This window comes from Rhineura floridana, chromosome 6, assembly GCF_030035675.1.
Source record: "Rhineura floridana isolate rRhiFlo1 chromosome 6, rRhiFlo1.hap2, whole genome shotgun sequence".
Taxonomy (NCBI): Eukaryota; Metazoa; Chordata; class Lepidosauria; order Squamata; family Rhineuridae; genus Rhineura; species Rhineura floridana.
The window spans coordinates 135,851,911-135,864,876 of NC_084485.1; the positions used below are offsets into that span (position 1 = coordinate 135,851,911).

A 12,966-nucleotide genomic window follows, 5' to 3' on the forward strand; every position below is an offset into this window, starting at 1 on the left:
GCTTATAAGTATATGGTAAGTGACCATAAATTGACTGTGTGGACACATAAACTCTTCAGTGACTGAAATAAGTACATAGCATTTTAAGATTTAGTCCCTGTTTTGCAGGAGTTTTGAAGCAATATGTTGACTTGCAAGCCAGGGCACAAAATTGTTGTTATTGTTATGTGCCTTCAAGTCAGTTACGACTTATGGCGACCCTATGAATCGGTGACGTCCAAGAGCATCTGTCATGAACCACCCTGTTCAGATCTTGTAAGTTCAAGTTGTGGCTTCCTTTATAGAATCAATCCATCTCTTGTTTGGCCTTCCTCTTTTTCTACTCACTTCTGTTTTTCCAAGCATTACTGTCTTTTCTAGTGAATCATGTCTTCTCATTATGTGTCCAAAGTATGATAACCTCAGTTTCATCATTTTAGCTTCTAGTGACAGTTCTGGTTTAATTTGTTCTAACATCCAATTATTTGTCTTTTTTGCAGTCCATGGTATGTGCAAAGCTCTTCTCCAACACCACATTTCAAATGAGTTGATTTTTCTCTTATCCACTTTTTTCACTGTCCAACTTTCACATCCATACATAGAGATCGGGAATACCATGGTCTGAATGATCCTGACTTTAGTGTTCAGTGATACATCTTTGCATTTGAGGACCTTTTCTAATTCTCTCATATCTGCCCTCTCCAGACCTAGCCTTCTTCTGATTTCTTGACTATTGTCTCTATTTTGGTTAATGACTGTGCCGAGATAATGATAATCCTTGACAAGTTCAATGTCCTCATTGTCAACTTTAAAGTTACATAAATCTTCTGTTGTCCTTACTTTAGTCTTTTTGACGTTCAGCTGTAGTCCTACTTTTGTGCATTCGTTACAAATCATTACTGGTTTCTGCTAGTAGTATGGCATCGTCTGCATATCTTAAATTATTGAGATTTCTCCCTCCAATTTTCACACCTCTTTCATCTTGGTCCAATCCCGCTTTCCATATGATATGTTCTGCGTATAGATTAAACAAATAGGATGATAAAATACACCTCTGACTCACACCCTTTCCGATGGGGAACCAATCGGTTTTTCCATATTCTGTCCTTACAGTAGCCTCTTGTCCAGAGTATAGGTTGCGCATCAGGACGATCAGATACTGTGGCACCCCCATTTCTTTTAAAGCATTCCGTAGTTTTTCATGATCTACACAATCAAAGGCTTTGCTGTAATCTATAAAGCACAGGGTGAGTTCCTTCTTAAATTCCTTGCTCCGTTCCATTATCCAACGTATGTTTGCAATATGATGTCTGGTGCCTCTTCCCTTTCTAAATCCAGCTTGGACATCTGGCATTTCTTGCTCTATATATGGTAAGGTAAGAGGCCTTTGTTGTGGAATCTTGAGCATTACTTTACTCACATGGGATATTAAGGCAATAGTTCGATAATTACTGCATTCCCTGGGATCCCCTTTCTTTGGAATTGGGATATAGATGAACGTAAATAAAACATTGATACTTGTTGTGATAACAACAGCAAGATTAAATACCCTGAAAGCTTGTTTTGTTTACAAGCAGCAGGAAGTTTCTGTGATCTAATAATCCCTGAATAATCCCTTTATTACATTTATATCCTGCCTTTTCTCCAAGGAGCTCAAGGCAGCATACCTGGGAGTAAGTCCCATTGAATTCAGTGGAGTTTACTTCTGAGTAGACACTTATAAGATTCCACTGTAAAATTACTTAACAAGCACCATTGCTTGGCTCTCAAGCAACATGGCTCTCCCCCCCCCCCTTTTATCCTAGCAACACTGTGAGGGAAGCTAAGCTAAGAGACAGTGACTGGCTTAAGGCCACAGAATCAGCTTCACGGATGTATCAGGATTCAAAGTTCAAAATCCCAACTGTTGTATTCTGGGGCTGCTGCCTTTCCCTGGCCAGAATCCTACCTGACAGATTTTTCAACAGGGCATGTTTTCCCAGTATGAAGATGAAGTAACACCCTTCACTATTGAATTGTTGCTCATTAAAAACATAAGGATATTTCTAGGAAAAAGTAACATCTTACCTAATTATTGCATTTGCAGCATTTATACATAGCTTAAGGGTTCAGCTTTTAAGGTATAATTAGAGTCCCATCCTATGAATACTTATTCAGAAATTAGTTTTACTATGCCCAGTGAGACTCTACTTCATACTAAATGTGCTTAGAGTAGCAAACCAGCAGTGCAAGTCTAAGCATGTCTACTCAGATGCAATAAATAAAGAAATAAATAAACAGACATATGGATCCTAAAAGATAGTAGCTTGGATCATAGTGAAAGCTAATAGACTGATTCATTAGATAATGTCTCTCTTATAAAGCTGAGTTTTAAAAAGCCTGAACCAATTAGGCATCTACATCAATTTGTTTGACCCACATGAAGCACCAGAGTTTCCATTTATTTCCTATGTGGAAGCTCTTCAAACTTCTGATCAAATTCCAGGGAAGCACCGGTGCTTATATTTTTTCTAACCATTATATCATACAGATGCTGACGTTTGGAAGCTCCTCAGGCTGTTTAGTTCTCCCACAATAATGTAAGGACTGTAATCAGTCAGTTTCTTTATTGCTTTAACAATCTTGTTGTACTGTTATGTGTGCTTTTGTTGTTGTTCCTGTATTTTTAATTTTATTTCAAAACAAAATTCCAGGGGCAAGGAGATACACAGAGTGCTTGTGTTGATGTGTACCTTTTCAGGCAAATAGGATTTCCACAATTTCTTTCATGAAAAAAGTGACTAATAAATGCAATTAATAACTATAATAAATTGTTTCAAATACACATAGTGCTTTACACAAAGATTAAACCCTTTCTGTGAATCACACAATTGATTCGTTTTACACTTCTATTCCTACCACATTCACATCTGTAATTATTACTACAATAATGTCTAACATACTTGCAAGTCTCTCTGCCTTCCCTTTCTGAACGTTTTGTTGGAGTGGCAAGAGAGGAGGCAATCTGAGAAAGAAAAGGAAGTAATAGATGCTGTTTTGGGAACCCATAACTTTCAACTTGAGAGAAAGTATGGCCAACCCTGTCATTAGGCACACCAAGCCACTTGGCTCAGGTGGTGGTTAGGAAAAGATGTCAGAATCTCATCCACTTCCCCACCCCATCCACCACTGCCTCTGGCCGGCTGCCCATCTGCCACCTCTACTCTACATTCAGTTTTGGACAACAACTCAGCTCCAGACTGTCAGGAACAGGCAGCTGATACCTTAAATATCCCAAAATGCACACTGGGCATTTTGAGCATAAAATGGTAGCTCCCCTTTGCAAATGGTCCAGATGTGAGACAGAAGTGGTCCTATTTTAACTTAGAATCCTGCCACAACCGGATCAAGCAACCTGTTAGCCAGGCATGGGGACGGTGACAGTTACTTGATGTAGTGGCAGCATCTAGCAGGGAACTGGGCTCAGGACTTTCTACCCAAAACTCCTGCCGCCACCACACACCCTAGTCACACACATCCTCAGCCTGCCCATCCAGCAGCTTACCTGATGGCTTTTCGTCAAGCCTTAAAGATCTTGTTATTCAGGCAGGCCTATGGGATTTCTGGGGTGGGTTAGGCTATTACTAACAGGTGGTTTACTGTTGTATGAATATGTTTTAAATTGTGTTTTATATTGTGTAAGTCGCCCAGAGTGTCTGTTAAGTCAGACAGATGGGCGACTAACAAATAAAATTTTATTATTATTATTTACTGACCTGATCCCAGCACCAGCAAGTGGAACTTTTGGCTCTGGACTATCGGTAGCAGGCAACCTCAGTCTTAAATCTCCCCAAACGCAATTCCTGATGTGATGTCAACATCATGTCAAGCATTGTATCTTGTGGATCTAAGATGGCAGCTGCCAACTGGTGCTGCTGATGGTTCAGAGACACTTTACAGTGGCAACACACTGCTGCTGTGACCAGGCAAGCTGCTTGTCAAGGGGAGGGGATGGAGAATGAAGAATGGCAATGCGAGTCTGTGGGCCAGCCCAATCAAGTAGTGTCTTTTGCATGTACGCCTCAGGTGGCAGCATGTCTTGGAACAGTACTGACAGAGAAAGGTTCCAAATATGCCTTCCTTCCCAGGGCCTACATAGAATATCACTGTTTTCCTCTGATTATAGATGGGATAGTGTCTTTGTGACAGCAGTAGCCTTGACAGCAAGCCTCACTCTTCTCAGACCTATTTGCGTGCCTAACAACCAACATGATATGCAATAAGGAAAAGGGCAAAGACTGTACTTGATAGGCTTGAAAACAAAGGACCAAACTGCACAATATGTTAAATATTTTTAAGAAACAAACCACCCACATTGAGTGGTATTCAATATTAGTCCTACTCAGAGCAGACCCATTGATATTAATGGGCATGACTAACTTAGGTTCATTATTTTCAGTTGATCTATTCTTAGTAGAACTTAGTTGAACACCGCCCATCAAATGCATTTAATGTATGATCTAATTTGGCCTTTAGAGTCAAGAAAGATGGGGTGGGGTCAACCATTGTAGTTTCCTTCTTCACAACAGGACTAGGTGAAACCTGAAACCTGCATAGCACCTCACATAGCCAGAAACAGACTCAATGATTTCACCATAAACAAAATTTTCATCCCCTGCCATCCCACCTTTACCCTCTAACCCAATGAAGACTTCTGGGGAACTCAAGAGCTTCCACACTCACACTTTCTGACTATTTTGTGACCTAATAAAGGGATTGTCCTAATATATGGATTATGAAAGAATTGATGTGATCATGCAGACGAGAGCAACCACCTGCACAACTAAGCCATGCAACTCTGCCCATTCATCTTTTATCCTGGGTGCATAGAAGCAGCTACTGCTCAGCGTGATTTAAATTAGTGCCACTTGATCACGCTGATAAACAACTCAGCTTCACTGAGCTTGAAAATGAACAGGAGCACATGCTGATAAGCTCATATCATTGAGCTTCTAGAATATCTGTTAAATGAGGCTTTGGAACTTATAGAACGTCAGTTTTATAAAAGAATGATACTCTGACATGAAACACATTTGCTAACTGCCAAGTGCAACCTAAAAAAGATAGGGCAAACTCTTCTATCTTAATTAATTCATCTTGTTTGGAGCAAAGGGGGCTGATAGCACATACTTCTTAATACCGTATCTAAAGTGAAAGGTGGCCAGCTCTCAAGGATGTCTGAATGTCATTTTTTTAACTCAAAGCCCTTCCCTCTAACCATATGCGTGGGAGCTGATTACAAAAGTGCCAGATTTCAGGACAGGCAACTGCCTGGGCTGCTGGGCCTTAGGTGGCAAACCTGGAGGGTACCTATCACAGCCTATCTGCTTAACTACCTACTTAACCACTGAAACTAAAAGTTGATATTCACTTGTAAAGCTAGCAAAATTGACCTGCATGGCCAGCACTGCACTAATCTTTTAAAATTTAAATGTATTGTCTCACATGACAGGGGTAAATCATGCATCCAAATTTTATTCTTTTTAGCTGCTTTATTCTTGTATTTTAATGGCTTCTTGTTGATTTAAATTTTCTTTGTAAGCCACCTCAAGTGGTTCGAGATTTGAACTGGAAAGGAGGGATACAGATATGTGTAATAAACAGCATTACACATCTATTCCCCCCCTTAAGTATTATAATTGCAGTATAAGTGGAATTCCCTCCCTTAAGTATTAGACAGACACCATCTGTGCTATCTTTTCAGTGCCTATTAAAGACCTTCCTCTTGCAACAAGCCTTTTTATTTAAGGTCTCTACCTTATTCCAGTCTGTGTCTGTGCTGGAGTTGCTTTTTAAGATTTTTTAAAGATTTTTTTAAAGATGTTTCTAAGATGTTTTGTTTTAATATGTTTTTAAAGTCTTTTATTTAAAAGATGTTTTAAAGTGCTTTAGTGTTTTTGCTTGCTGCCCTGGCCTCCTTCTGGGAGGAAGGGGAGGATATAAATTTAATAAATAAAAATCTATAGACCCATGAAGCTGATCAGTATAATCAAATGGAGCATACTAAACTCATTCATGTATACCATGCCCTCACTCAATGGGATGGTAGTTTTAAGTAACTTGCTGCATATTATCTAGTCTAATCTGCTCTTCTCAAGAAAAATACCTATTGTGCCTTCTCTTTTTTTTTTTACAATAATTTTTATTCAAATTTTCATAAAACATACAAAACAAAATCATAAAACATTCAAAGACAAAAAACAAAACAAAACAAAAATGATTAAACAAAAAAAATAAAATGTTGACTTCCCATTTGTCACATATCAAATCAGTTATAGGTCTACAATATATAACAATCCTGTCTCTTAAATCATATTATAAAATCACTTTCCTCCAGTAGTTATCTTAATTAATCATCAAATCTCATAAACATTACTTTATTCTTTCCACAAAAAGTCAAAGAGAGGTTTCAATTCTTTAAGAAATATATCTATCAATTTTTCTCCAAATAAACATGTCAATTAATCCATCTCGTTAATAATTATAATAATCTTATTGTCATAACCATAGTCCAAATAAACATTTCGATTAATCCATCTCATCAGAATCTGTTAGGTCCAATAATTTCAATAGCCATTATTCCATTATCCCTATTAGTTCCATCTTCCATCTTCAATAGTCCTGTTAAGTCCAGTAATTTTCAGTGTCCAATCTTCCATTATCAGTATTCCATAATAATCTTGCTGTTGTAACCATAGTCATATAATAAGAGTCTGATGGGAATTTCCTCTATCCCAAATATTTTCTTGCCATCCATTCTGAATAAGTTGCTGAAATACTGTTGTAAAGTCATATCTGTGTTCTTCTTTTTTACAAAATGCACTGGCTCATCTCTTAAGAGTTTTTCCATTGTCACATGGCTGCAGTTAATTCCATAGATTTTCTCTATATCAAGCTCCATCACATCATTCTAGTCCAGAAGATTATCCAAGCCATTGATAACTTTATCTCTAATATCTTCATTAATTTCTTCAGAGATAACGTTAAATTCCAAACAGTAGATTTTATTTCTAAAATCCATAAACTCCAGATCTTTTTCCAATTCCACATTTGTTCCAATCTCCAGGGCTTGTATCTTCCCTTTATTTTTTCTTTTCTCATCTCTGATCTCATTCTCCTCTCTCACAGGATCCCCTATTTCTTTAAGCTCCTGCGTCATTTTGCTCAGTTCAATTTTCAGCTCCTTACTATCCTGTCGCAGGGTTTGTTTCGTTATCTCAATCTCATCCATTATTTTCTGAAACATAGTTACTTCCAGATTCTCAGCCACTTTCTTGATTGCCATTTTTAAAACCACGAAAACAAAACAAAACAAAAATAAAGAAGAACCACTTCTTATTTCAGCAACAATTGGGTTAATATTCCAGGCTTGATGACATCACAGTATAAACAGAGCAACCTGCCTTATCTCTCTATGTTCAAGAATGCAAAACAAATTTAGTTCCCAGCATCAAAACAGTTAGTGGCGTCGTGAAGAAGCAGATTCGTCAAAATAAAATAGACCAAAAAGAGAATAGTCCCAGACAATATAATATTCCTCGGAATAGAAATCAGGAATAGAAATCCCTCTTCTGTTTATTATCTTTAGAATGCACTTCCAGGACAGCTTTTTGCGACAGAAACAGAGATAAGCTGTTAATTTCGTGAATAACAGAAAAGAGTTATATCTCACCCAGAAGTTGTCCAAAGCCGATCAATCTGACAAATCTCCTTTTGCTGTAACAATTTAAACCAAGTAAAAAAAAATAATAGAAAGAAGGGTGCTTGCCTGTTAGTCCGTTCTCTCTTTAAAGAAAAGATAAACGTATCGCTTAAGCAGATAGAGCTTGTTAGAAAGTCCGTCCGGCATTGTTGGCTGGACCTTATCTCATAAATTAATGAAATCCAGTCCTCCCAACAAAAACAGGCTTTTGAGGTTGATCTCTACGTTTCTCCCTGCCCGGGAGAAATTTCATCAGTCAAAAAAAAAAATGTTCTGACTGATTTATATCTGAATAAGCTTCTTTTGAGGCGGGAGCCCATCCCAAAAGCAGGCACAAGCGAAGTCACCCTTCCCGGAAGTCCCTATTGTGCCTTCTCAAGAAGTCCAGAACAGTTCCGTCAGTAGCTTACTTAGTATTTTCTCAGAAAGACCAAAGGAAAATAAATTTCACAATGTCACTATGGCCTATGGCTAAATCACAAAATAAAAGACTGGTTTTCAGGAATGTTCAGTGCGCTGATAGTGTTCAATTAAATAAATGTTCAACTTTAATTTACCACCATTGTTTTTATCATATTCTTATTGAATAGGAGCAATAATTATGATTTTCCTTTCTTTACTTTCTTTAAAAACATTTAAGCTAATTTTTGAGGAATTTAAGCCTTCCTTTTGTAATGTGCCTGAGCCCATTTATCATTACGACCTTCAAGTAGCCCTGGAGCTTTCATTGCCAGGATGCAGACCTTGGGCATCTGAAGAAACAATAAAGGAGACTGTGCATTGCTCTTGAGACTATCTAGGAAGCTTTTCCCTCACACACCTCAAAGGAGTTTTGAGGAAGGGATGGATCAATTAGCCTTTTTCCAGTCTGTATTGGTTTTGTGTGTGTTCATTCATACGTCCATCCCATCTCCACATTAATCTGTTTTTTATTTTGTTTGCTTTTATAAAAATCAGCACAGAAATCAATTTTAAATATGTATTTTATCTCAGTGTACACATTTTGGGTAGATGTAGTTTATCAAAAAATAAACATTGTAGCACAAGGTACCTTTGTTTTTTAGAGCTGTATTGCAAAATGTGTAGACGTGCAAAATCCCAAGGATAATTATGTTCCAGCCTTCACATAAGTCTGGGACGTCTAGATCTGGTCTGTTCATATCTGCATTCACAGAAATACAACTGCTTAAGCATTCCTACTTTGACATCCCATGTTTGAGCTCCAACATCTCTAATGTTTTATCTACACCTCACAGAATAATATGGTACTGTATTTTTCTTGAATCTGCCATTTAGAATGTCTTAACATTAGTCAAAATCAAATACCATTTTCAAAGCAATTATCATGAACCATGTTTTTTGTGGTTTGCTCTGTTTCCCCCACCCCACCCCAAATCTTCTGGGTTGTTATTTTTTCCCTTTTTTGTTGCTCTTGTTGATGGTTTTTGGATGTTGTATTTAAACTGATAAAATCCAGAATTAGAATTATCTTTTGTAAATTCAGTTATTAACCAATGCTGTAGCTACTTCAAAAACTCTCTTGGTGAGAAGTGGGAGAGTTTATTAATCAGGGCTGCAACTTTTCATCAATTAATAATTTAGATTAACCAGTTAGTAACCTTAATTGACCCCCAAGCATCTCTGATTAATCAGACTACACATTCTTAACAATAAGTAATTATCTGTAATGTCTTTTACAAACTGCAGGTGGCAAATGTAACAATAGAAAAGACATCCTGTCTTCACTCACACATAGGAGGGAATACCTAAGATGGCATCTGCTGTTAAAATAGTGTTGCACATCACCCCAATCTCCGAGCAGTGCAAGATTTCCAGGGGTGCCAGCGCTTACCCAGGGTTTGGTTTTCTTGGAAAGAAGGTCAATGGAGACTGTGGTGTTTTATTGGATATGTGGTTTTTATTTACACATATTTACAGCCTGAGCATAACATAGAAAGGTTCTCATTATTAACAGTCCATCAGATCTTGCTCCCCAAGGCCCATTAGCTTTGGGATCCCTTCAGACACAAAGAGCAAGTGAGCCTCTCTGACTCTTCAATTCCCAGTCTTTCCTCTGACTCACACTAACTCAGACAACTTCCTGGCTCCAGCATGAGGGGTCTCCAGCCAGGTGATGGGGGAGGAGGGCCTCTCTCCTGAAACAGTTCTTATGACTCACATTGCTCTCCTGGCTGATTTTAACATATGTTAATGAAGGCACTTGACAGATTTGGCTAAATCCATTAACTTATGAATGGAACTAGTCTGACACATGTTTCTTCCTTTGCAGATACCAAATCAGTGGCTGGAAGGGCATTCATAGAAACCATCCATCTCAACCTCCAAATCCCGTAATAATATGCATGCACCATCTGAAAAACTTTTTTTAATTCAAAATATTGTTTTAGCAATATGCAAGTCTATACATATTTAATCAATTGAAATATAATGTTATTAAGTCATTGAGAATGATTTAATCAGGTGACGGCCCTATTAAGAATGAGTGGATCCCATGACTTACTCAAACTCATCCCCCTTATCTGCTCCACCACTGGCATCACATGTCAGTTTCCAAGACTACTTACCTGTCTTGTTGCCTCAAAGCCTTCTGAGATGGGACCATCAGCCCACATTGGGTCTGTATTCAGTACAGCAACACACACAGCTAGTTGGTACTAAACTGTAGTTGCTTGTCATCCTCCTAATAATAATAAATAATAAATAAATAAAATTTTATTTGTGAGTCGCCTATCTGGCTGAATTAACGGCCACTCTAGGGGACGTACAATAACACAATAATACAATATATAGATCAAAAAACAGTCAATAATTAATATAAAACCAGCCTTCCAATTAATAACATCATAAAACTAATCGACCCCAAAAACCCTGTAGGCCTGCCTGAATAGCCAGGTCTTCAAGGCCCGGCGGAAACCCATCAGGGAGGGGGCATGCCGAAGGTCAAAAGGAAGGGAATTCCAGAGGGTGGGGGCCACAATCGAAAATGCCCTCTCTCTGGTCCGCACCAGCCTGGCTGTTTTGACTGGCGGGACCGAGAGGAGGTCTTGTGTGGCTGATCTCGTCAGGCGGCATAATTGGTGATGCTGGAGGCGCTCCTTCAGATAAACTGGGCCGAAATTCTCCTTAGAATTCTCCTTAGAATCCTTTCAAACTTTTAAACATCTATCAAAGTGTATAAAATACTAGACCAATTCTCATTTCCTTTTGTCTGATGGATTCCTAAATTCACTACATAAAATTTCAGCACTATAATAGTCCAGGAAACTTTGCACTCTGGCAGGCCAAAGAAACAGCATGATGAGGTGGAAACAGGGACAAAATACAGGGAAGGATCATGTTTAGCTGATGAAAGCAACAAAAAATAACTTGTGGTATGGCTGAGTTGAAACTGCTCACTGTGTTTTAGGAACATTTTTGGCACTATGCTCGACAATATGTCAGCAATGTCTGCAAAAGCGTTCAACTATTCACTTACATTGCTGTCTTTTGCTCATAACTTCTGTCAGCTTTGATTGTCTTCAGTGACAAAAGCACATAATGAAACCTGACTGGCTACATATTATTATGATGTTGTCCTATTTATTATGTGATATCCAATTGGTTATGACTGCCCACCTGACTGATCCAGGAAGCAAAGCTCTCACACAGCTTTATTTGCCCATAGGGCTTTCATCATGTCACTGTGACATAATTCCCAATTGCCTTGGATCTCCCATATGATATATCCAGGAAGAAAAAAGTAGTGATTAAAAAGGTAAAAATGGCACTGAGGCAGCAGATGACATGGGGATCAATCATACCAAACAAAACTGAAAAACGCAAATATTCTTACACTCAAAAGTTTGTTTGTTAAATTTGTATCCCACCCTTCCTCCCAGTAGGACCCAAGGGCGGCAGCACATTGCAGTATACTTACACTATTTTCAGGCAAAAAAAATCAAAACTGGACAATAATTAGTGCAGTCCTAACTTCAGGAGAACCCACAAAGGGCAGGGTACAATAAGAAGGTATTTTAGCCGTGTTGGGGAAAAGCATTACGATACAAACTAAGAAAGCTGATCTCTACAATGTTGTTTACAAGATCAAATGTATCCCGACATTGCTTGAGCTTCTTTGGTTCATTTAATTAGGATGGAATCAGATCATTCTCCAGTATTATTGCATATATTAATTGTGAACTCAATTCTCGATTTTGTTGCAGGTCCCACTTGTCCTCATTATTATATGTAACCCTTAATCTGATGATGATGATGATGTAATCCCTAATATCAAGCCTCTCTTCCATTAATTTCCCCCCAATTTTCTTGCCTTATCTGCATGTTCTAAGACACTTTTCTGAGGAGCCTTAAGAATAGATTTGACAGACAGCCACAGGCTTAATGGGCAATGACTGAAGGAAGAATTGCTGAAAAATGTTCTCACAAAGGAAGTGGAAAGGAGGTCTAAACAAATGATGGCTTTTCTAGCAGCTGCAATTGATTGATTATTTTTACTATGGTCACAGACCAGTCCATACAAAATTGTACAACAAATGAGAAATATAAAAAAGTAAAATAATGTAACTCTTGTCCATAATAAAACCAAGCAAACCACAATAGATTTTCTTGTAAAGCATAAAAGTATTAAAGATTAAAATTATGAAAATATTATTTCATCCTTGCTCTCTGACAATCACTAGAAGCTGTAAGGAAGCTGGCCACTTTCCTTGTGACCTGGGGGTTCCAGTCATAGAACAAGTATTCCAGATAAAATAAATTAGATTTGCCGGGTGTTATTGTTAATAGTGGAGTAATAAAAATAGCTCTAAAATCATGATAAAAAGAACAACAGAATAACATATGGGCAATTGTCTCCACCTCTCCTAAGCCACAAGGGCACAGACAGTCTTGATAGGGTACACTCTTATATCTGCCTTCCAGGAAAGCAGAAGGTAGAACATTGAACTTGGTTAGAGTAAAAGCTTTCCTATATTTAGGGATAGTCAGGTTTATTAATAATTTGTGGGTGCAAATTCCACCATATTCTCTCTAAAGTCTGGGTAAAGTGTGGCCAACCCTAGGTGTTCTTGGGAGTTCAATGTCCCTAATATGCTGTTTTATAACTACTTTGGCTTTAGCATATCCTAAAGCCAATTCACTAATAGGCAAAAACCCTTGCAGTTTAAGAATGTACCCATAGCCCACAGATATTTCTATCAAACTTTAAAAAGCAGGGAAATTGGGCA

At 38.1% G+C, this 12,966-nt stretch overlaps 1 long non-coding RNA gene across 1 annotated transcript; it reads left to right on the forward strand.

Annotated features, from left to right (window-relative positions):
• The first annotated feature begins 2,507 nt into the window (after window positions 1-2,507).
• On the forward strand, window positions 2,508-12,337 carry LOC133387950 (uncharacterized). Its single transcript, XR_009763607.1, has 3 exons — window positions 2,508-2,558; window positions 10,011-10,071; window positions 11,944-12,337. It is a non-coding gene; the product is annotated as an uncharacterized LOC133387950 (long non-coding RNA).
• Window positions 12,338-12,966: the final 629 nt, after the last annotated feature.